This window comes from Chroicocephalus ridibundus, chromosome 1 (genome assembly GCF_963924245.1).
Source record: "Chroicocephalus ridibundus chromosome 1, bChrRid1.1, whole genome shotgun sequence".
Taxonomy (NCBI): Eukaryota; Metazoa; Chordata; class Aves; order Charadriiformes; family Laridae; genus Chroicocephalus; species Chroicocephalus ridibundus.
Window position 1 is genome coordinate 202,642,759 of NC_086284.1, and position 24,233 is coordinate 202,666,991.

Consider the following 24,233-nt stretch of genomic DNA (forward strand, 5'->3'; position numbering starts at 1 on the left):
GCGGGGAGTTTCAAAAGTAAGCTTTGGCTGGTATCCGACAGGGGTCATTGTGAAACCTCAGTGCTGCAGATGTTTTGCAGCCAGAGTAGCAGAGTAGCAGAGAATCATATTTTGAGTTAAAGTGAAATGTTTTCAGGTTTTTCATGTACTGGGTTTTTTTTTAGTAATTAGTAAAAATAAGGTACTGCACTTAGAAAAATTACTTTAAAATTAAGTTAAAATTGAAAGAATAGAGCAGAAATTGTGGAGTGAAGACATTCAAGAAACACTGCATCATCTTCAATTTGAGGATCTCCAAATTTGTCAATTAAAATCTTAAGTATCTAGCTTAATGAAATCTGAACTTTTCTCATTTACAGAAGGTAAATGAGCAGAAACATGCAGAAATGAGTATTGAAGGCAACCAAACTTATGTTTGTTTGCCTTGCCATTACATGACAACAGTAAGAACTGACAAGAAAAACTAAGCAATTTAAAAAAAATCAGCTTCACAGGGGGACTACAAATAGTGGTTTTAACTGTAACAACAGGACTCTATGCAGTGAAAAGTCAAGATTTATTCCTTCTCATGGCTGCCTTAGAAATTAAGTATGCTCTGAATTTTACTAGTATGTCACTTAAGGCCAAAAGGGAGCATTTTGATCATCTGCTTTACATTCTAGGGAGCCGCGTTGACATTTTTTTCATTATTTTAATATGCCTTCATATGTCTGTGTGCTGAGTCCCTTCAAATCACAACGAAATTTTCAATGAAAGTTTCAGTTTCATAGACTGTAGGGCTAGAAAGGACCATTTTAATCATTTCGTCTAAGTCCCTGCATAACACAAGCCATTATTTTTACCAAGTGATTCCCAAATCAAGCACGTGACTTCTGGTTAAGCTAGATAATGTTTTCTGGAAAATAATTCAGTTTTGATTTCAAGTGTTAAAGATTCCACCATTATTCTCAGGACACTGCCCTCATTTTTAGCCCCTGTCACCCATCATTTCTAATTGCAGCTTGTTTTCAGTTTTCATCCATCATTACATTACGTGGCGTTATGCTTTTTTTAATCTGCTTTCGAACCCTGAGGAAAGGCTGAGATGGTTTATTTTTTAATATTTTAATAAGTATTCATGTATCAGGGTTCAGTCTCTTAATCTTCTTACGGCTAACATTCCTTGTGCTGAACTCTTTTAATGACAATTCTTTATTCTCTCCATCAGTGCCACCTTCTTGCCCTTGAAAACACCTTAAGATGTTTTTCTTTTAAAATTATTTTGAATCATATTAGCATCTCTCTCTAAAACATACATCCAGAGAAGAGGCAAAAAGTTCTTTTAATCTAATAGTATAATATTTGTAATGAAAGAACTTGTGTGACAATACTATATTTTGCTGAGATTCTTTGCACATAGTCACATTTCACACAGATGCCTAAAATTATTCATATTTAGTTCAACATATATGAAAGAACAGTCTGCTCCAACTGTTTTTCAGAGCAAATGAGGCCAACAGAATGACCCTAGAATGACAACAACAGAAGAACAAAAGGTATTAGAAAGCTCTAGAGTGAGGTCTTTAACCTTTTAAACAGTATGATATTAATAATAGTATTGTTGTCATTCAAAAACAAAGAAAAAATCCTAATGCAGAACACTTGTTCAAAGTCAGGATGAAACAAGCAGGTGACGGAGATACTGCTTTGATCAGTATGTCTACAACACTATATACACCTCAATCCACTTCAAGCAGTTTTGTAATGGAAAGTTTTGTTGTAATACCTATGATAACTTTGGAAATTACTTTTTTGTCATCACAACTATGTTGTGAAAACCTGCACTACACTACAGTATTGTCCACCAATAGAAGCCTTTTTACATATATGTAACTGCATTTAAGTTTGGAGTTCTTTTCTGTTTTAGAAGAGCTAAAACAGGCAAATCCCTGCTATGACAGACTAAGCCTAAGAGACACTGAAAAAATAGCTGTTTTTATAGTCCCATGGCCACAACAGTATGAGACGAAAAATGAAAAATTATACAAACAAACAGATTCTAGAAATGCTGCTAAATGAGCCAAAAAAATATATATGGTAAATATCATTCCTTGAGATACATGGAAATGTGAAGCTCTTCTTTGAAAGCAAAACTTTGAATAAAGACAGAAACAAGAGAACTAGCAAATTGAACTCCTTAATTAATGGAGCTGTAAAGAGTTTCTCATTAATATAGCGTTTGGACATGGCATGATGGATATTTAAAGTGGTGGTTGGGATGGTGTGAGAAACAGGCCTTGTATTGACCTTCTGAAACAAGACAATCTCACTGAGAATTCGTAAGTATTCAAAATGCCTTATTACTATCAGAGTAAATTTGGACATCAAAGTTTAAATCAAAATGGAAATGAATGATTCATGTACCAAAATCACTAGACGCAATGCAACCAGAGGAAAATAAAAAAGACCACCTAACAATAACCCACCATAGTGTCCCATGGTCAAATATAAATAAATGTTGAATGTTCTTTACACCAATAAAGACATAAAACTGACATCCATCCTATTGTCAGAGTCACAAATTAGGTAACTGACTTATACCAATGTTAACTTACTCATTATTTTTTGATAGTATGGACATTGCCAGGTTAGCCTGAGTTCTGGAACTGGTCTTCACTCCAGGGTACTAGTGCTGATTTAGAGGGTGTTCTCAGTGTTGTAAATGCTAGAAGAACAAAACTTGAACCTTACTTAGGGCAAAGTCCCAGAAAAAAAGGAAAGAAGGGCAGCTCAGCAGAAGACGATAAGACCTCACATTTTGACTTCCACTCCTGGGACTGTTTCTCTTTCTTTTCCATTCATATTCTCCCATGAATGTGCACATATGCCATAGGACATGGGTTGAACCAGTGCTCCTTTTTTCATTCTGTGCAGGTGAGACCTGTGCTTCCTGCTGTCTGCTTGCTCCAACAGGACCTTCTCTCTGGACTTCTCTCTCTGCCACCCCTCAAAACACCCTGTAATTTTGGTGCAGTTAAGGAGGTCAAGCCTCTTCAAGATGAGGAGGACCCTGAACATAGGCTTTTTTTTTTTTTTTTTGACATCATTATGTGGTGGAAAAAGAGATGACTTCACTCTATTAGGCATCTAACTGCAGCAGAAGGCTAGGCAGCCTGAATCCCGCATGAAGTGTCCTTTGTTTTTCCTCTCAATTCCCATACAGACAACAGGGAGAGATAGGGTATACCTTGGGTTCCCATGGTAGCTTCTGGATGTCTTCAGAGGTTCTTTCTTCTTTCTTGTCTGCAACAGCATATGTTAGGTCTACTGGGTCCATAGGTGTGCACATAGTACCATTATTTAATTGCAAATAGTCTTTAGATGGATTTTAATGCCAATTGCTGGTGTTTTCAGAAGAGAAATACTAAATGCTAAAAAAAGCAAAGTGATTAAACAGCCTGTTTGTGTGTTTGAGCATACTGGCACTGAGAGCATGAAACACTGTGCCCTGTGATTAGAGCACATAGTGCCATACCACTTTTTTTCCTGGAGACCACAGTGACAGATTGTTGGATAAGATTGAAGCTATTTTTCAAACAAATCATGATTGCTTGTGTTACTGTGGAAATGTCGTTATATAGTAAAGTTAAAAAAAATACTTGTACTGAACAAAAAAATCACTGAAGAAGTAGTTTTGTTAGTAAAGGTTAAACAGGCTTCTCACTGGCAACTGTGGAGATTATCATCTCAGTGTGTGCATGTCTATCTTGTCAAGCTGTTGGGCAATAATTCTGGGATATTTCAGTATATTGAGCTATCTGAATTCTCTGTGCATTCTAGGGGAATAATCTACTCATTTCAGCTGATAGGAGAGTTTTTGAAAACTGATTTTCATCTGCAGAAATAGGAGGGGTTTTTTTATTTCTCTAATTATGAAATGTTATAGTTGTACTTTGCATTAGAAAGGGGAATTTTATTCCCAATGAGCTTGACAGGATTCTTCTGTTTGCAGACTCCCTGATCTATTTGCAATGCTCATTATCATTTTTTCTTAGTATTGAAAATATGTTTAACAATGTTTTGCATACACAAACCAAAGAAGGGTAATTATTTATCAGCCAATGTATTCTAAATAGTTTCATTTATGCCATGACACAGAATATTTGCAATCTAACAATTTTTATGCCTTGTTGTAAGGTGTAACTATAATTTCTCCCTTGTTTAAAATAGTGCTTTCATCCCTAATAAATGCAAAAGTAGAAATAAAAACAATGTTAGAAGAAGTTGTCTGTCCTTTCAGGGAACTGAATTAAATTGCTCTAACCAAAGCAGTTATTATATCAAATATTGCCTTGCACCTGCCATTCGTCTGTGTGCAGCCTAACTGACAATGCAACTTGTACTTTGCAAAGTCTACATTTGTGACAGGTGTGTAGTGATTTGGAAAATACACAATATTATGGCTACATGCATTACAATAGGCACAGACAACATGGCTGTTGAGGAAATCTCCTTGACTTTGATCTAATAAGTGTTTTATCAATGTCCCAAAAATTCTACAAACCTCAGTTTCCTACAAAGGGTCTGAGAATAAGCTAAGGTTTCATGGGTTGTTTTGGGGGCATTTCTTTTTTTTTTTAATTTTTATCCTTTTATTAACACATTTACTCACATATTACACAGGGATCTGCATTCTTATCCAATGTGTGTTAAAGAGATTGTGTTGTGTGCTCAAGTACACTTCATGATCAGAGTTATAAGATTAACTAAAGGCAATGTTAATACAGTTACTGGATTCCATGTTTACTGTATTGTGAACTAGTCTTGTATAGTAAAAACAACATTTAATTTAGTAACTGTAAGAAAGTCAAAGAATCAACAGTAATATCCCATTACGGTTTAACCCCAGCCAACAACTAGGATCATGCAGTCATTCTCTCACTCCACACCCAACCTCCATCAGGGCAGGGAGAAGAAGGAGAAAAAGGAAAAAAAAAAAGAAAAAAAAAAAAAAGAAACCTCATGGGTTGCGAGGTTGAGACAAAGACAGTTTAATAGAACTGTAATGGAAAAGAAAATAATAAAAATAGTAATTGTAAAAGAATGTACAAAATAAGTGATGCAATACAATTGCTCTCACCACCTGATGATCAGTTGCCCAGCCTGTTCTGAGCAGAAATTGCAGATTCCTGCCCCCTGGCCAGCCCCTGTTTATATACTGAGCATGATGTCTGTAGCACAGAATATTCCTTTGGCCAGCTTGTCCTGTCTGTGCTCCCTTTCAGCTGCTATAGGAAGCTGAAAAAGTCCTTGACTTACTATAAGCATTATTTAGCAACAACTGAAACCATATGTGTTATCAATATTATTCTCATACTAAATCCAAAACACAGCAGAGCAGCTACTAGGAAGAAAATTAACTCTATCCCAGCTGAAACCAGGACACATAAAAAGAGTCTTACAATAAAAGCATTGCAAATTCATTTAAGTTTACCTGGATATAGATTTTCATCGTAAGCCATACAAAGCAATAAAAGCAAGTTACTAAATGATGAAAGAAGTAAGTGTACAGGAACATGTCTGTGCGTACATTGATTAGAAACATTATCCATGAAGGCATCTAAAAATAAAAGACCAAAAAGGAAATATATAATATTTTTCTTCAAATGAAAACTTAAAACAGCTTCCCAGAATGCTCTTTCAATAGTAATGAAGACATTTTTCTCTTAAATATATGGCACTGAACTTAAAGTTTTTTCCCTTTCCATAAAAGATAAAATTAAAGATGCGTAACAACTTATAACCCTTATTGAATCCTATCCATTGTATGACACAGTATGATATAAGGAGTGCTGGTGAAAACCAAAACATTCTCTGTGGTTTGTTTACAAAGAAAGGTCAATTAAAATTATTCTTTTGCCTTGTTTACTAATGACAGAAGAAGCTGTTTGTTTGTTGATGCACAGACCAGGTGTACAAAAAATAGATGTTATCACAGTATCCTTGTTAAATAAGAAGAAAATATATAATTACATGAGACCACAACAGAATATGTGCTATGCTGCAAGTTGATGTCCATTTGGTTTTTCTGGTATATTTTTCATTTCTTTGTTAATATTTTTGCTAGCACTGTAGTGAAGAACAAATCTTTATCTGCTATAATAGTTCCTTCTTATTATTCAGGAGTATAATTCATTTAGATCACTCAGAAACATTACCCAGAGAGCCTGTAGTAACCATCTTTCCATAAATTAAAACACTTCAACTTTGTGTTCACTAGAAGGAATAAATCTTTATAACCGGGCCTTGAACTTTGATGACTAAAAGTATCTGTTTCCAGGTTAATAACTCCTATTTAAAGTATCCATATCTGAGCAGTTGATTAAGTAAATGGTAAAATTCAGGGGGAGGAGGAAGTTATAAAGGAATCTCAGGTCTTCTTAACTCAGACAAGTGGTTACTTTTCAAAAATATAAAGAATGTTTTACTAATTTGACTATTAGAACATGATTTTTGAAATAAAAAAACTGGCTCATATTGGTCAAGTGTAAACAGAGTTCTGTTCTTTTTTCCCTCTCATTCTATAAGGCACGTAGAACGGGAGACTTTGGGGATTTCAGACCTGATAAGCAGCATGGCTCATAAGTCAACCTATTTTCCATTGTTAACAAAGAAGTGATTGCCTAATTACAAACATGCAGTTTACTATTTAACTAGTGTAAATCCATATTGCAAAGTCATTTGAAAAATAAAAGCTAAATATTTTGATTGTGGGATATCAAGTCATAACTTTGCACATTAAAAATCAAAAAGCCAAAAAAAATTGTTTAGTCACTTGCTAATTGAGTACATCTCAGTAGTTCAACATTTTGCCCCTCAAAAAATATCCAAATAACATGTTTTCAGTCAGGTCAGTTTGGGATTCACCACCAAAATTCAGCAATTAACTGTTGGTGTGAAAATACCTATGTTGCAATTTAGTCATTAGCAATGACTGGTTTTGAGCAAAATAAATAAATAAATAAAGGGCAGAATCTGGCTCATCTCAAGACTACTGGATTACCTTCCTTCATTCTCACTAATTTCCATGAGTAATCACCAGTCCAGTAATTCACAGAGCAGCACGGAGCACATAAGGGAGTTGGTCCTTGGTGTCTGGAGGAGGCAACAAGACCATTTATGCCCAGCACAGAGTTGCCTCTCTTCTGAACGGAGCAAATTGTTCTTCTACTGTTGTAGTACTCTTTCACTCTTGTGGGTGGATCATGGAAGTGAAAGGATTTCAAGAACAGGAATGAATATTTGGTGATGGAAAGATGCTGGGACAGGACATGACCAAAACCCTTTACAATTCTAAATGAGGGAAGCAGTTTTTAATCTCCATCAGGACTGTCCTGGCTTTCTGAAGCAAGAAATAAATATTATCTTGCTGCCTCATTGTACAAGTTAAAAATCCCTCTGCTTAAAAGAAAGGAAAAACAAAATTATTGGACTGAAACATATAAACATAATGGAAAGCCATCCAAATTTTCTGAAGGAGAAAGCAAATACATGACAATTTCACATTCCAGAGAACATGTAATTTCGTGTTCACCAAAATACATTTTAACGTTTTCCTGGCTACATTTCAGACAACAGAATGCCTTTGGGACAGTCAGTCTGGATGTCTACCACAACAGATGTCTGTTACAGGTATTTTCAGCTTCTCAGATAAAAACCAGAGCCAGTATTCACAATGCTGGAATGAACAAAATGAATGTGTTTGTCTTATAAAACAGTAAAGAAAACCCACCCTCTCTTTATTTATTATTTAAATAATACCATTATTTACATTATGAACAGTAAATTAATGCCTCAGTTTTTACTAGCAAGACTGGCCTCCACAAGTCCTAGATCCCTGAGATTACATTGGAACAATGAAGACTTACGATTGGTGGAAGAGTATCATGTCAGGGAATACTTCAGCAAATTGGACACACATAAATCCATGGGTCCTGATGGGAAACACCCACAAGTGCTGAGGGAGCTGTCTGATGTCATTGTGATGATTATGTTTGGATGATCACGGTGACTGAGAGAGGTGCCTGAGGACTGGAGGAAAGCAAACATCCCTCCTATCTTCAAGAAGGACAAGAAGGAGAACCCAGGCCAAACAACCTGATTTTGATCCCTGGAAGGTGATGGAGCAGCTAATCCTGGGAAAAATTTCCAGGCACGTGAAAGACAAGAAGGTGATCAGGAGCAGTCAGCATGGCTTCACCAAGGCAAAGTCATGTTTGACCAACGTGATAACCTTCTACAATGAACTGACTGGCTTGGTAGACAAGTGGAGTGGATATTGCGAACCTTGATTTCAGTAAAGCTCTTGACACTCTTTCATCTCTTCTCTCATAGCTTGTCTCTTTAGCTTCTCATAGAGGACGTGATAAATATGGGCTAGATAGGAAGTCAGTGAGGTAGACTGAAAAACTTCTGAATGGCTCAGATGGTGGTGATCAGTGGCACGAACTCTAGTTGGAGGACAGTAGCTAGTGATATACCCAGGGGCTGATCCTGTTCAACATCTTCATTAATGACCTGGATGATGGGACAGAGTATACCCTCAGGAAGTTTTCAGATGATCTTTAAGGTCCCTTCCAACCCAAACCATTCTGTGATTCAGTGAAAACTGGGAGGAGTGACTGATGCACGAGAGGGTAGTGATGCCATCCACAGGGATCTTGACAGGCTGGACAACTTGTCTGACAGGAGCCCCATGAAGTTCAACAAGGGGAATTGTAAAGTCCTGAAGCTACAGAAGAACAACCCCACGTACCAGCACATGCTGGAGGCTGACTAGCTGGAAAGCAGCTTATCAGAAAAGGACCTGAGGCTCCAAAAAAGTTGAACATGAGCCAGCAGTGGGCATGGGTCCTGGCAGTAATGAGGGAAAATGGTATCCTGGGTGGCATGAAGAGGAGCGCTGCCAGTAGGTTGAGGGAGATGATCCTTTCCCTCTACTCAGCACTGATGACGGTATACCTATAGTACTGTGTCCAGTTCTGGGCACCCTAGTAAAAGAGAGATATGGAGACAGTCCAGCAAAGGGCCACAAAGATAATTAAGAAATTGGAGTATCTGCCATATGAGGAAAGGTTGAGAGAGCTGGGACTGTTCAGCCTGGAGAAGAGAAGGCTCAGGGTGGATCTCAGCAAAGTGTAGAAATATCTTAAAAGAGGGTGCAAAGAAGATGGAGCTAGGTTCTTTTCAGTGGTTCCCAAGGACAGGACTAGAGGCAATGCACACAAAATTAAACACATGAGGGGCAATCGCAGCATCAGCAAACACTCTTTTACTGTTAGGGTGACCAACTGCTGGCACAGGTTGCCCAGGGAGGCTGTGGAGTCTCCACCCTTGGAGATATCCAAAGGCAGTTTCGACATGGTCCTAGGTAACCTGCTTTAGGTGGCCCAGGAGGTGGGGACTGGGCAAGGCGACCTCCAGAGGTCCATTCCAACCTCAACTATTCTGTGATTCTATGACTATAGAGATCTCTATGGCAAAATATTTTACTACTGTGATAGGTTCACCTATCACAACAGTGTTTTGTAAAACAAAACAAAAAAAAAAAAGTTCATTGACCCTACAAGACAAAACTTTTTTGTCATGGTTATAACTGTTTTCCAGAAATTTTTGATGGGATTGATGCAGATTTCCTTTGAGGCACTACAGTCCAGTACGTATTTTAGGATCAGAGAAGTTGGTGATCATGAATAGTTAAATTTTCCTCTTTTTCCCCTGATTTAATAGGCTTTATTTCAGGTGCATTCTGGAAACCAATTAGATGATGAATAGAACTAAAAAAATATACATATACGCTAGTTCAAAGGTAGAGATTCCAACAGAAATTTCTAAAATTTTAACAGAATAAAATTAAGTATTTTTTCTTAAATAACATATGCCCAGACCTGAAAAGGTGAGGTTAGCTGATGTAGTACTAAGGATTTATACTGAGAGACAGGTAGACACAGGTTTATTCCCATAATAATAAGCACAGTACAGATTCCAATCCAATTTAAAAAAAAAAAAAAAAGATAAAAAAAGTAATGTGTTACTAGTAGAATCCCCTTTTCTAATTCCAAAGGCAGAATAAAAGTAGATGAAATAATTTCAAGGAAATAAATTAGATGCATACAATCTTTTAATCTTTCTTCCAATTTAAGTTTATCTGTACGAGGTTAAGAACAATGTATATACAAATATCAAACTATTTAAAATGTTATCAAAGTTTAATTGTTAATTAATTGTCTTTCCATTTAGCCTTCCTTAGAATCAAATCACATTAACAATAGTTGCTAAGGAGAAAAATGGTCACATAGTAAATTTTCACCTCTTCTCACCATTTTATAATGTGCCATGTTCTTCATGACATTTTCCACACATCGTGAGCTATGTCTCTTGTACCTCTTGGTCATAGCTTGCTATAAATCCAAAGAATTTCAGGAAGTTAATGGCATTTATATCACAAATGGAAAAAAATGCTTTGAGATTTAATCAGATCATTACCACTTAATAAGAGACTCTTACAGTAGATCAAGTCTGACATTAATAAAGGTTGAAAGTTAATAAAGTTTCTCTAAGCAAAACTGCTTTCATGGTATATTTAACCTTTTGGTGAAGCTGGATGTTTTTTCTCCCAGTATTTTCAGTAGTCTTTGTTGTACATGAAAATAGATATTATCTTATTGCTCTTTCCAAAATTTTAGACAGTGGCATTAATTTTGACCCATAAGAATCTACCAGGGTTGCAGAAGAAAAACTTGTCTATTGTATTTAGTTACAATTAGCTCCTTCATTTTCATTTCACTAACTTAAGCCTCCATATTGACATCATGTTGTTTCAGATTATAGAAGTATTAATAAATTAATTCTGAGAATTCCTTGTGCCTGAACTAACTTCTCTAATGAGATATTTCCATATATTAAGGTACATATTGGATTTTACTGAAGGACTTCAACTTTTCATAAAGAAATGTTCTTATGAAATAAAAATTCTGAGAATATTTCTTTGTGGTACTATATAGTCATAGCATCACACAAAAATTAGATTTAGTGGGAATGTCAACACCCTCTTCAAGACCATGTCATGTATATATGTGCCATTCCTGGCAGATGGTCTATGGTTAAGATCTGAGCAGAAATCCACAGCCTTCCTGGGTAAAGGATTCCTGTGCTTTACTCTGTCGATCATTAGGGTTTTCTACCCCCACTATATTTAAGTCAGTCTTTTTTCCTGCATCTGAAGACACAGTCTGTGCTGCTCTCCTTGTTCACAAGGAGTGTCGGTATTTTCTCTTTTCAACATTACTTAAAATACCTGAAGGCAGTTACCATTTTCTTTCTATATCTTTGCTGCAGTTTAAATAAATAATCCAATTTCTTTCAGTCTTTTCTCTTAGATAATTTTTCTATACTCCTGATCATTCTCTTTGTTTTCTGCTATAATCTCTCAAACTGGTACAAATTTTTCCTCTAGTGCAACATACAAATGTTGGCATTAAATCTTTGCCCTGTTTCCCCCGTAGCTCACAGATCCCTCTTTTGAAACCTGCTTGTGAGCCTGCTGTTCCCTTACTGGTTTCATATTGCAGACTATTTCTGCCTAAGTGCTGTGCCTTATATTTCATCCAATTTTTAGGCCATTTCTCCAATTTGTCAAGATCATTTCAAACTTTATTTCTGCCTCCATCCTTGTGATGTCTCTCAGTTTCATGACATCTGCAAATTTAATAAGCTTATTTTCCATTTCAATTCAATTTCGGTTCAATTTGTTAATAAAAACATTGAACAGAACTAGACCCATGACAGAACCCTGTATATTCCCACCTGACCCTTCCTTCTCTTTTGACACTGAAATATTGCCAAGGACTTCGTGGGTACTGTTAGCAAAGCTGTCTAACACCCACCTGGTAGTTTTCATCTGGACCACGATTCCAGAATTTGCTTATGAGAATGTCACAAGAGACAATTTCAAATGCCCTACAAAAGTCAATATATGACATCTATAGCTTTTCCCCTGTTCACAGTTCCTGCAGTTCTGTCATGGAAGGAAATTAAGCAGCTTTGATGTGATTTACTCTTGACAAATCAGTGCCGTCTGTTATTTATCTCCTTGTTATCTTCTAGGTGCTTAGAAATAAGTTTGATTATTTGGGCAACAATGTTGCCAGGAATTGAAATTAAGCTAGAAGTTCTATAATTCAGTGGCTTCTCTCTTTTTTATGGGTAGTCACAAAATTTGTTCTTTTTCAGGTCTTTCAACATTTTGTCTATGCTCCACAATTTCTCAGAACGAATGCAAAGACAGTTGTGTTTTGGCACACTGTACTATAACCATTAGAAGTTACTATTGGTAACCAGAGGTTACCGTTCCATTTTATGCTTTGCTTTTTGTTGCCCTGTTAGACTGTCACCTGCTTAGATTATGCCAGCCAAGCTGCTTAAGTAATTACTCTGTGGTCGGGCAAATACTGGAGACAATGATGTAAGCTACAAAGTCAATAAAGATAAAAATTTGAACTAGGAACAGCTTTTCAAGGAAAGTCATAGAATGCTTGAAATCTGAACTGGATAAGTAATTAGAAAAAAAGACATTATAAACTGCAGGCTCTGATAAAGGTTGGAAGGCCCCTTTATTAAAATGTTTAATTTATTTGACTAATCCTAGAAATTTATACTCCATGGTGACAGGCACAGAAATTCACATATTATTTAATCCTTTTCTTTCTCTTATTATAAATACAGTTCTTCATAGGGAATTGTGTTTTAGGAAATGGCTTTCGGTGACTTTCAGGCAACAGTACAAGAAAAAACTCATTCTTGGCCAATTCTTATTGCAGTGATGGTTTCTCTTCTGCAATAGTTTTAATAACCATGAAAAAAAATACTGTATGCAAACACATGAAAAACCCTTTACATGTTGGGTGGTGACATAATTTCAAGGTTCCACTTTTGAAAAAGGGTGACTTTTACACTTGGGGATGACCCTTCATAGCCCTAGGTGAAAAGGACTTAAGCACAGCTTTTCAGTGAAGAGTAAGTGACACCATCATTCTTGATGAGAAAAGTTGAGAATTCACAGATGTAAATTTACCTGAGGGAGAAATATAGGCACAACAATACCCTATTTATTGTGAGACCAGAAAATAAGGTTGAGGTTTATATAGTAGTACTCTTGGGATGAAAAACTATAAACAGAAAAAATATTGTGTCCCCATTATTCCAGAAAGCACCACTAGACTTTTGGGTTGGATTATGAATATAACCTAGCTAGACCTTTCCTTATGAAGGTATTAGATACCTGAACAGATAGCACATTCATTGTGATGCTTTCTTACGTTCACATGCAGTTGTCAAATGTCACAAAGACAGTTCACATCATGAGCATAAATCCAAGCTTCAAGAACTGAAGCTAAGCCAGTTTTTGTGCTGCTATTTTGTTGGCACACAATCTAAATATTTTCATTGGGTTTGGCTTCTGCTTTTAAACTGGATGGTGATCAGGCTAACGCTCAGTTAGGAGATATGTTTTCTTTAATAATGGAGAGACCAACCAGCCACATTCAGCACAACCAGAGGTTAGCACAACAAGAGCTATTGTTTCTGGTTGTGATATATTTTTCTCCTTGGCATATGGATTTTCTTAGCATAAAGTTAATTGCTAGCAATGGGTTCCCTCAGAAATGTTTTGCCAAGAAATTAACTGCATGTATCATTAATGAAGTCAGTGTTTCTGCATCACTGTTCATAGAAAATATTCACGTAAATAAGGCAATAAACCCAGGAGATTCTGTCAAAGTAAATGTGCTTAAGTGCTTTTCTCCAGAAAGAGAAAGCTATAAAAATATTGTTGCACTTCACAAATTTTTCTGAATTTTGATGCCTGTTTTCCCAGTAGTTTTGTCTTGCTCCTCTCTATATCTTAATCTTTAGAAGTACATTTTTCAGGATGAGTACCTGCCTCTGATTGAAATAACATGGAAAGCTTCAACAGAAATAGTTCAGCCTATTCTGAGAATGAGATGAGGAAAAATTGGTTTTGCACATTAACTTTCTGGTTGTTAAGCTTATTTATTCCCTTTGAGAAGCTAACAGAGCCATAAAATGAAGTGACAGAGATCAGATTTTCACCATCCACATGAAAAACAAGTCATGACGATTTCACGAAGTCTCAGTTCATACATACCGTACAGGAGCATGTTAAAACTTTGACAGCAGAGTTTAGCATATAGTGATCATAACACAGCTCCTCATGGTGGTGGATATGTGTGTCCATGTTGTGCAGAACAGGACTTTTCCTGAAAATCCTTCAGTAGGCCACAAGGGCTGAATAAAGACATCTTTTCTCTCTCCCTTACTCTCAGCAATTCCAGGGTTCTCATTCCTGCCAGGTCTTTTCCTTTCAGTAGTCAGCCTAACTCTTTCCCAGGGTTAAATCAGTTGAATGCCACCTTGAAGAAGACAGTCTGTAATGACCAGTCACCGTCAGATTTCCTCCCTAACACAGGGCAAATCACTTCAGTGTTCACCAGCTGGTAATGACTTTTTTCCTGTAGTAGAATTATCCAGGAAGAGCTACAGTGCTTTAAATACATGTCTCAATCTAATGTGTTCAAACTGTAATTCTGAGCTCTTCTTTTTCAAAATCCTCAAAGATACGCAGAATTATTGCATGCTCATGGGTGCACTTGCCTTTGGCTGGAATTATGATCTGAAAAACTGAGCCGTAATGAAGTCTAGACTCTTAAGTGAATGTTGTTTTTCACTCTCCTGTATCTCAGTTCATTGCAAATGAAGCAGAGCAAGTGTTGTCCCTTCAGGTTATGAAGATAAGTTCTTCATTAGTGTTTTGAAAAATACCAGGTGCTGATGCAAACAGCAAAGAAACAACAAGAAGTAAACTTGTAATTCTGGATACCGAATTTGAGTGGGTAAGGGCCCACTCACTGAGAAATTCAGATAGCAGTACTATTTATTCACTGATTTTCTTCTTAAAGACTATTAAGATATATAGGGTAACATCTGCACAAGCAGTTTCTTATTTTTTGAGTGGTTCATGCTGAAAATGTTAGCCATCGCGCATTAAAAATCCTTTTCAGTCAACTTCCTTTGTGAAGAAATCAAGAAGCTGACAGGAGATGTGTATTTGCCTCTCGTCCCAGCATGGTGCTGGCATTCAGCCAGAGGATGCACCGAGCGCGAGGCATTCAGAGGCACTCAGGCTATACGTAGCCTGTGAGAGCAGGGAACTGAACTCAACCACCTCAAAAGCCTCCTCCATTCTTATGATAGCAATCTAGACATAAGCACTTTTATCCACAGAGCAACAAGAAACTCTTAACAGCAGCAAAACATTTCCATCTGATTTTGGGTACAAGGAGCCTGAGCTAATCAGTTTCTTCGCACATGGAACAGCTACAAAAGAGGAAGTTTTGCAGATCCCTTTACAAACTGAGTACATCCTTCTCTTCAACAGCTGCAGCGTAGTTTTATGATAAGCAATAAAATCAGACCCATGATGGCTAGTAAATTAGTTTGAGATATTTCTATTTGATAGTTTTCTTACACTGAAACTGCTGCCTAACCATAGTCAGTGCTGCTAACCCATACACAATTATTTCAAGGATGTGATTTCAAGGAATATATTTTGCTTTGCCTCCATGGAGATACATAGTAAAAATTTCACTTTAACATTCCAGTTTTCTTCATATGGCCTATAGGGAAGCAATTAAAACTACGAGTTGCCAAGGAAGTACTGCAAACTTTTCTTAGTGAAATGTGTATAGCCCACTACTTACACCTGAACTAATAATTATTATGCATTATTAGCTGTATGCTGGCAATGGGCTTGGTGCTTTGCCGTTTGTATTTTACTGTTGCTGAGCTTGAAATAAACACCAGACAACTGCAAGTTATCAGAAAGAATAATTGTTGTTCTTTGCCTAGGAAATACCCCAGTGCTCATTTTACCATGAAAAGCAATCAATTTACAATCAGAACAGGAAATCAGGTAGAAAGATCCTATCTCATCTCACTGTCTTGCCATGTCAGTACATAACTTTCTATCCATGTGATTAAAATAAAATAAAGCAAGCAGTAAAATCAAACAAATCCCCCTAGCAGTGGGATTTTTTGCCTTTTAAACAGAGTTCTATCAAAATACACTGTAAGAAGACACAGATAAAACTTCTGAGTTATTTTTATTCTTATCACAAAGCATCCAGAGCATCACCATTCATCACCAGAACAGAATGTAAAATGTATTGTCTTCTCTAGAAGCACCCTGAGTAAAGTGAAGGGTAAATGAGACCATACTTTATAGATGCCCGTCTCCTTCCATTTGTTACAGCAAACGTTCCAGTCCCAAGTCCATCAGTCCAAAATAAGGAACAGCACAAAGAGAATTCATGATTAAAGACAAACTGACTGCCACAGAACTGAGATACTTCAGTAATGCAATATAATGACTATTTATATCACCAATTTTGCAAAAATTCACTAAGGTACTTGCAATTTGCAAATCTATCTTTTTTGTCTACTATGTGTATATATATTTGCACACCTACAGACAATATACTTCTTGCAATAAAAGCTACCTAGACTCTTACAAAATTGAAATAATCCAGGGATTACTTATAACCCCTCGAATTCCCCCTCAATTTGAATTCTAAATCACTTGATTTTTCCCCTTTGATGTCATGAATCCTGCAGTCTTAGCTACATGCTGACCCCACTTTATGATAAAAAGCCATCTGCTCCGGAAGCCAACCTGTAACACAGTCATTTGGGCACTCTCCTAGAGATCCATTCCTCCCCTGTTGCGGCACTGGAACACAAATCTCCTACTTAATAAGTAGACAATTCTAGACTGTTAAGCCTCTGTACAGTGGCAAAAGCCACTGGTCTTTTAGGTGAAACTTAACACAGACTGAGTGAGCCCTGAAACCTCAGAGCATCTCCAGCAGAGTTCTCACAGGATCTAAGAACAGAGAGACCTGTTTCTGGTACCCAGGTTTCAACACAGTATACATATCTAGATTGAATTCAGACTCGACCTACACAAATTTAGTCACTTCAGGATTATTATTTTTTTTTGCCTAAAATGTTGGCACTTAGGGTATCGCCCCCTCTCAAAAGAAATCAGTTTGATTCCCCTGGAATGTTTCTATGAACAAATTCCCATGAATGTTCCCATCTTCCCTTGCTCAGTACTTCAGGTCTTTAGGAGTTTTGAACTGTGGCTTTGTACGGTTAACAGTTAGAGAGGTGTCTTGCTTACAATTCCTTGCATATGGAGTGCCTGGCTAGAAGAGGCATAAAAGAGAGAAGGGTATAAGGAAAACGAAGTCTCTCTGCCAGACTTAAATGCTTGCTTACAACCCTGAGAAGTGTGTGTCTGTGAAACCAAGATTTACAGCCCAGCATTACCTTCATGCTGTGCTGTCACCACCCTGCCTCTGAGTACAGACATCTGAAGGCACTTGTCAGTTCTGTGAAGGCATTTGATCCTAGTGATTGTACAGCCTCCCCGTTCAGGCTGGGACTGTGTCTAATCATCGATAAGAAAATGCCGAGGGCTTTGAATCCCTCCCCTAGGGATCCCTCCCCAGGGAAGCACCTGACAAGAAACTCCACCCCAGCCTTTCCCTTTCTTCCCTGCCACTGAGAATTCCCATGTTAATTAATCATATTTTCAATATGCTTCATCATCAACATTCAAACAGTGATGAAGTAGGACAATCGATTAAATGTCTTGGAACCAAGTGCCACTAATTTGAAAATGGTGCATGTTTGAATCAGTCCTTCACTGCAAACAAACATAATGCTAACAGCAAGATCATCTGATGCTTGAACAAGATCACCTAACAACACTCTCGCGAAAGATCAATTAACTAGGGATGTATCTTGTCGTCAGTTCAGGCCACGCTCCAGGAGTGTTCTTGGCATTACTCACTGGTGTCAGAAAGTAGTCTCAGAAGAGTTACGAACTTTCTTTCCTCAGCCATTGAGTCGTAGGCTTCATCCCATGCTGCAGGCAAAATCCTATGATAGGATGAGCTATTAGTGCTTTCTGCAATTGTCAGCTGGGCAGAGGTTGCTGACATACCTTGATGCGATATCTTCAATGCCTAAGAAATTCCAAGCAGCACCAAATGCAGTCATGTATCTCCTATCAACAGAAGCTATCATGAGCACACCAAGCTCATTTTCCAGTGGTTTCCTATGAAAGAAGGATATGGATCACATATCCTGTGGATCTTTGCAGCAGAGTTTCTGGACAGAACAGCACACCCTGAAACTGATGAATCCACACAGTAGAGCACATCATTCAGTAGACACCCCAGTTCTGGCACTGTGGCAGTGTAACTGTATTCATACAGCAGAGCATCTGGATGAAACAGCCTTACCTTCCACATCAGGTCTCCCCCATTGATCTGCCTTTATACTGCTTTCTGTGCAGAATCAGCAACAGACTGTGTAAATAAAGTCCACAGAGAAATACCAATACTTTTACAGTAGCTGTATCTGTTTTAATAATTTTTGCCAAAATTAGTATGCACGAAATACCGGTTTGTCAGATCTGGTCCCTCATGAGAATAAGCTTGGTGTCCATTCTACAAAATACATAATGAAGTTCAAGGTCTTGGCCCTACAGTGTATTTTATGGCCCATGTCCAGGATAGCAGGAGAACAAAAATCTACAGCTCGGAAATGAAAAGCGTCAGTGACAGGTCTAGTCTTCCAATATAACAGAACTTTCTACTGCAGCAGTAAAATTCAACCATGCAGGTGACACACATTTCTTAGGGGGTGATCCAAAAATGCTCTCCCTGCTCTCCCTACCCTCTACCCACACCCTCCAGAAAAATGTGCCATCAAAAATCTCATCTGCTTCTGCCCTCAGTGCAGAGTGTATGTCTTTCACCTTGCCCTCTTTAACAAATACATCACAAGATGTATATTTTTAAAAAAGAATGAAGGAAGAAAGGCTAAAACTCCAAGAAAGTAAGAGTTCTTACTTTCCACTGCTACACCTGTGCTGTTCCCCTGGAAGAGGAGAGGACACAAACTGTATGTGGCAGATGTATAGTCACAGTAATTAATACTTCTCTGGAAGGTGTTCAGGCACTTTGAGATTAAGACATAAGTTTATAAACCTACATAGGATAGGATAGGATAGGATAGGATAGGATAGGATAGGATAGGATAGGATAGGATAGGATAGGATAGGATGGGATGGGATGGGGTGGGATGGGATGGGGTGGGATGGGGTGGGATGGGATGGGATGGGATGGGGTGGGATGTCAGGTCTTTGACTTGCTTTTTCTTTGTGCTGCCTTCTCCATTCTAAAGCAACACTATTCTTTTGCAAGAAATACAACACAGCCCTACATGTGTCAAGACTCATGTTTATTCACAATTCTGTTATGCACTGTTTTCAAGTAATCGACTCATTTCTCATGTAAAGGTGTTTTAAATATATGCCTTGTACCTGAAGGCATTCTGTTACTTAAATTTCCATGAAAGTTTAAAATAAACACAGGTAAGACAGCAACCAATCTTCAGGCCACTGACTGTTTGACATCTGTGACTCTTGTAATGAAAAAATGTTATTCAACCTGAAAGAAACAAAATTCCTATTCCATAGGAATTTGGAATAGCATGTGTGTTTACGTATCCTCACCTAAACAAACCCTGTTTGCTGGAATCAGTAAGAAGCTGTTTCGAAGAGCTATTGTTTTAGCTGTCATTTTCCATCACCCTTTTTTGGAATTTACTTTAAATCTTAGAACAATTTCCTTTTTATGCTTTCAGAATTAATCATGTGCCCTTTGCTGTCTGAGCAGAGCTGAGCCCACCTGAGCACAAGCCCTGAGCCCCCCATGCTTGGCATGGAGCTCTGGACTCCATACTGCTAATGTCTTCTTAATGTGCTTCTACTTGGGCACACTTTGGAGCACTGCTGGTTCTGCACATTTTCTATCTTGAAAGAGAATTATTATGTTATCGCTTTAACTGAAATTGTAATATTCATTTTATATTTTATGTTCCCAGACATAACTTCTTAGCAAACCAGCCCTCGAAGTTAGGAAATAATTTGAAAAATTATTTGAAAAAGAAGATCTCATTAAATATCTCCTGAAGGCTTTTGTTAACAATGAAGTTTCTCTAGTATTTTTATATTGATATGTATGCACACACATAGGCACACTTATTTTTTAAATTGAAATTGATTTTAAGATGTTCCTTCAAGATATACACTACTCTTGTATGTGTATTTCTTACCACTTTTCCTACATCATATTTAACCTAGAAAGGACACATTTTACCATGAAAAACACATCCAGGAAATTTTTATATATATACCTCTTCCTTTCAGCTATTTTCTTAACACCATGCCAGCAAATACTTTCAAAAAGCTCATTTTAGTCGTCGCATACTCTAAGCTGTCAGCTAACTCTCTTTGGAGACCAGCATCCACATATTCTCACCGACTGAGATTTTCAGCCCCTATATTTAAAGAATGACAGAATTCATGCTCTGATCCCATCCAAGGAGATGACAGTAGGTACTAATAGCAAGAAAAATGCTTAGGGAGCAGAATAGACTAGATTAGATTACATTCCATTACATTATATTAGATGATAAAGTACTGAAGAAAGTGAGAAGTACCTAGATGGGAAAGAGTAATGTAGGAAAGGAGGGAGGGAGAGGTAAAGGGAAAGAACACTGTAAAAGAGGGATGAGGAGGGAGAAGAAACTCAGAGACATAAATTAAATGGAGAATAAATTCTTGAACAAAACAGAAAATTTTAGTACAAAAAAACAGTTCTTAAGAAAAAATACTTGTAAATTAGTACTGCAGAAAATGTGGTTACTAAACAGGAATAGAGAAAAAGAGGTGGTCACAGGAGCTTTAGTAAATGGTAGTGCTTGTAGTTGTTTGGTTTTTTTTTTTGAAATTGCAGTGAGCCTGCTTTATAAAATATTGAAAACTATGAGTCCATGCTGCTCTGACTACATATATCACACACACGAAGTGTGAATGCTTTCTCACATTAGATGAGAAAGGATGGGCACACCAGTCCAACCCCATCTTGACATTCCTTTAGGATAGTGCATATCACCTTCATTTTCCTCTTTGAAAAGGTGACAGTTATGCACTTTTGCCTTAAGAGCACTGTGGTCCAGTTCTTTCTCTGCCTGTGAACAGACCTGCCAGGCATCTGGGCATAAAGGAAAGAATTCACTGTCCTTTTCTAAGCCAGTCAGGAGCTCTTAACTCCAAATTGGCTGATTGTCTTATCTCTGGCTTCAGGATGAACCTATCTATGTGTCAGAATCTTAAGCTGTTGAGAGAACTATCGATTGAATCTTTACAGTCAAAAGTCTTTAAATCACTCAAAATGCAAGAGAGGTTTAGGGACTTCTCAGGTAAAAGCTAGAGCTCTGAAATGCTGTGAAAACATTTTTAAGTGCAGCCTCGATTTCTGTTCAAAAAAGTGAGAATCAGAATGCCCCAAAAAGAAGGTTTACCAGGCATTTTTATCCCTTGTACTGTTTTGGTATTAAACAATTATGGACACACCATGAAAATCATTAAGAACCTATGCACTGAATACTGACGTTCATTAAACACATCATTTGCGTAATAGAACTTCATTAATTAAGAGCTCCTGAATAATGAAAATAATTGTAAAATAATATATTAACTGGATAATGGCAAAAACAGGCAAATGGTCTTAAGTAATTCTTGTCATAATGTAGCATAACAATATTTTCTGGAATGAAACACTATCAGATGAGTATTAACAGTTTACACACATGAAATTCTTAGCTCTTTCGGCTTAACTCTCTTTGGGCCTTTTTAGAGTGGTGTTATGCAATGAAAGACCAAACACAATGAAGCATTCCACTTTCAACTCACCCTGTGCAGAATACTAGAGTCCTCTGATTAAAATCTTGTTAATATAAAGAGCCTGTGTTTGTGCATGGACATATATATATATATATATATATATATATATGACATTTCCATAAATGATTCCTAGGTATACCAAGAACCTGTTGAAAACTCCCTTGAAAATTTCATGTAGGACGTTCTGAAATGTCAGAAAAAAATTTATTATCCACAACAGTTAAACAGCTAATTCAAACATTATAAGTAACTCATAGTAGTGGGTTTAGATATTTTTTTCTTTAACAAATATCACAACTCCCTGAAATAGTTTACTTGGAACTGTAGTTAGAGCAGCAACCACATTTCTTTTCTAATATGGACACTAAATTGTCAGGGGTTTTTTTCTGGCTACATGTAACAAGCTTTCATAACTAAAAATAATCCATTGCATTCTTCATATTAAAAAAAAATGTTCTGTTTATTCAAAAAGTTAGTCATAGTAGTAGCCAAGGAAAGATCAATTTTGTATTATCTACGCTTTCAAAGTTGAGAAGCATTTACTTTCAGAAGCAACTTCACACCCTGAGAAAGTCTCAGGAGAAAGTAAATGGCCACATCTATTGATTATGCTCAAGTGGTGCAGTATTTGGCCAGATTCACACGCAAGTCTGAATAGCAGGATTGAACTGGTGGGAAGTGAGAGGTTACAACACTTTACTTTTAGCTATCTGTTCTTCCCAATATATATTAGTACTGTTTATGTTACAATTCCTTCTACATGGCCCAAACATACTCAACAACCACCTTTGGAGAAGTTGTCTAGTAACTGCAGCTAAGGACGTTCCAGCAGTAAGAGCTGAGGTGAAGTGCTTTATGATGCACTTTGCAATTTATGGCTATATAGGTCAGATGTAAGCAGCCTTTCATGTTAACCAAACTCTCAATCTTACGGGTTTTCTTTTTTTCCCAAAGACCTACACAATATAGCTAATGACACTGAACTCAGAATACCTATCTCAAAAGGATTAAGGTGATAATCCCGCTTACTGAACCCTGAAGGCAATTTCCTTGGTGTTCTCTATGTCACCAATTCTATATCTTAGAATCATAGAATCATAGAATTGTTGAGGTTGGAAGGGACCTTTAAGATCATCAAGTCCAACCATTAACCTACCCTGACAAAAGCCACTTCTAAACCATGTCCCTAAGTGCCCCATCTACCCTTTTTTTAAACACCTCCAGGGATGGTGAATCCACCACCTCCCTGGGCAGCCTATTCCAATGTTTAATAACCCTTTCAGTGAAAAAATGTTTCCTAATATCCAATCTAAACCTCCCCTGACGTAACTTGAACCCGTTTCCTCTCGTCCTATCGCTTGTCACCAGGGAGAAGAGGTCAGCCCCCATCTCTCTACAACCTCCTTTCAGGTAGTTGTAGAGGGTGATAAGGTCTCCCCTCAGCCTCCTCTTCTCCAGGCTAAACAACCCCAGCTCCCTCAGTCGTTCTTCATAAGGTTTGTCCTCCAGGCCCCTCACCAGCTTTGTAGCCCTTCTCTGGACACGCTCCAACACCTCAATGTCCCTCTTGTAGCGAGGGGCCCAAAACCGAACGCAGTACTCGAGGTGGGGCCTCACCAGTGCCGAGTACAGGGGGATGATCACTTCCCTAGTCCGGCTCACCACACTATTCCTGATACAGGCTAGGATGCTGTTGGCCTTCTTGGCCACCTGGGCACACTGCTGGCTCATATTCAGCCGGCTGTCAACCAACACCCCCAGGTCCTTTTCTGCCGGGCTGCTTTCGAGCCACTCTGCCCCAATCCTGTAGCGCTGCATGGGGTTGTTGTGACCCAAGTGCAGGACCCGGCACTTGGCCTTGTTGAACCTCATACCATTGGTCTCAGCCCATCGGTCCAGCCTGTCCAGATCCCTCTGCAGAGCCAACCTACCCTCAAGCAGATCAACACGCCCGCCCAGTTTAGTGTCATCTGCGAACTTACTGAGGGTGCATTCGATCCCTTCATCCAGATCATTGACAAAGATATTAAAGAGAACCGGCCCCAGCACCGAGCCCTGGGGGACACCACTTGTGACCGGACACCAACTGGATTGAACTCCATTTACCACCACTCTCTGGGCACGGCCATCCAGCCAGTTTTTTACCCAGCGAAGAGTACACCTGTCCAGGCCATGAGCGGCCAGTTTCTCCAGGAGAATGCTGTGGGAAACAGTGTCAAAAGCTTTGCAAAAATCCAAGTAGATAACATCCACAGCTTTTCCCTCATCCACTAAGTGGGTCACCTTATCATAGAAG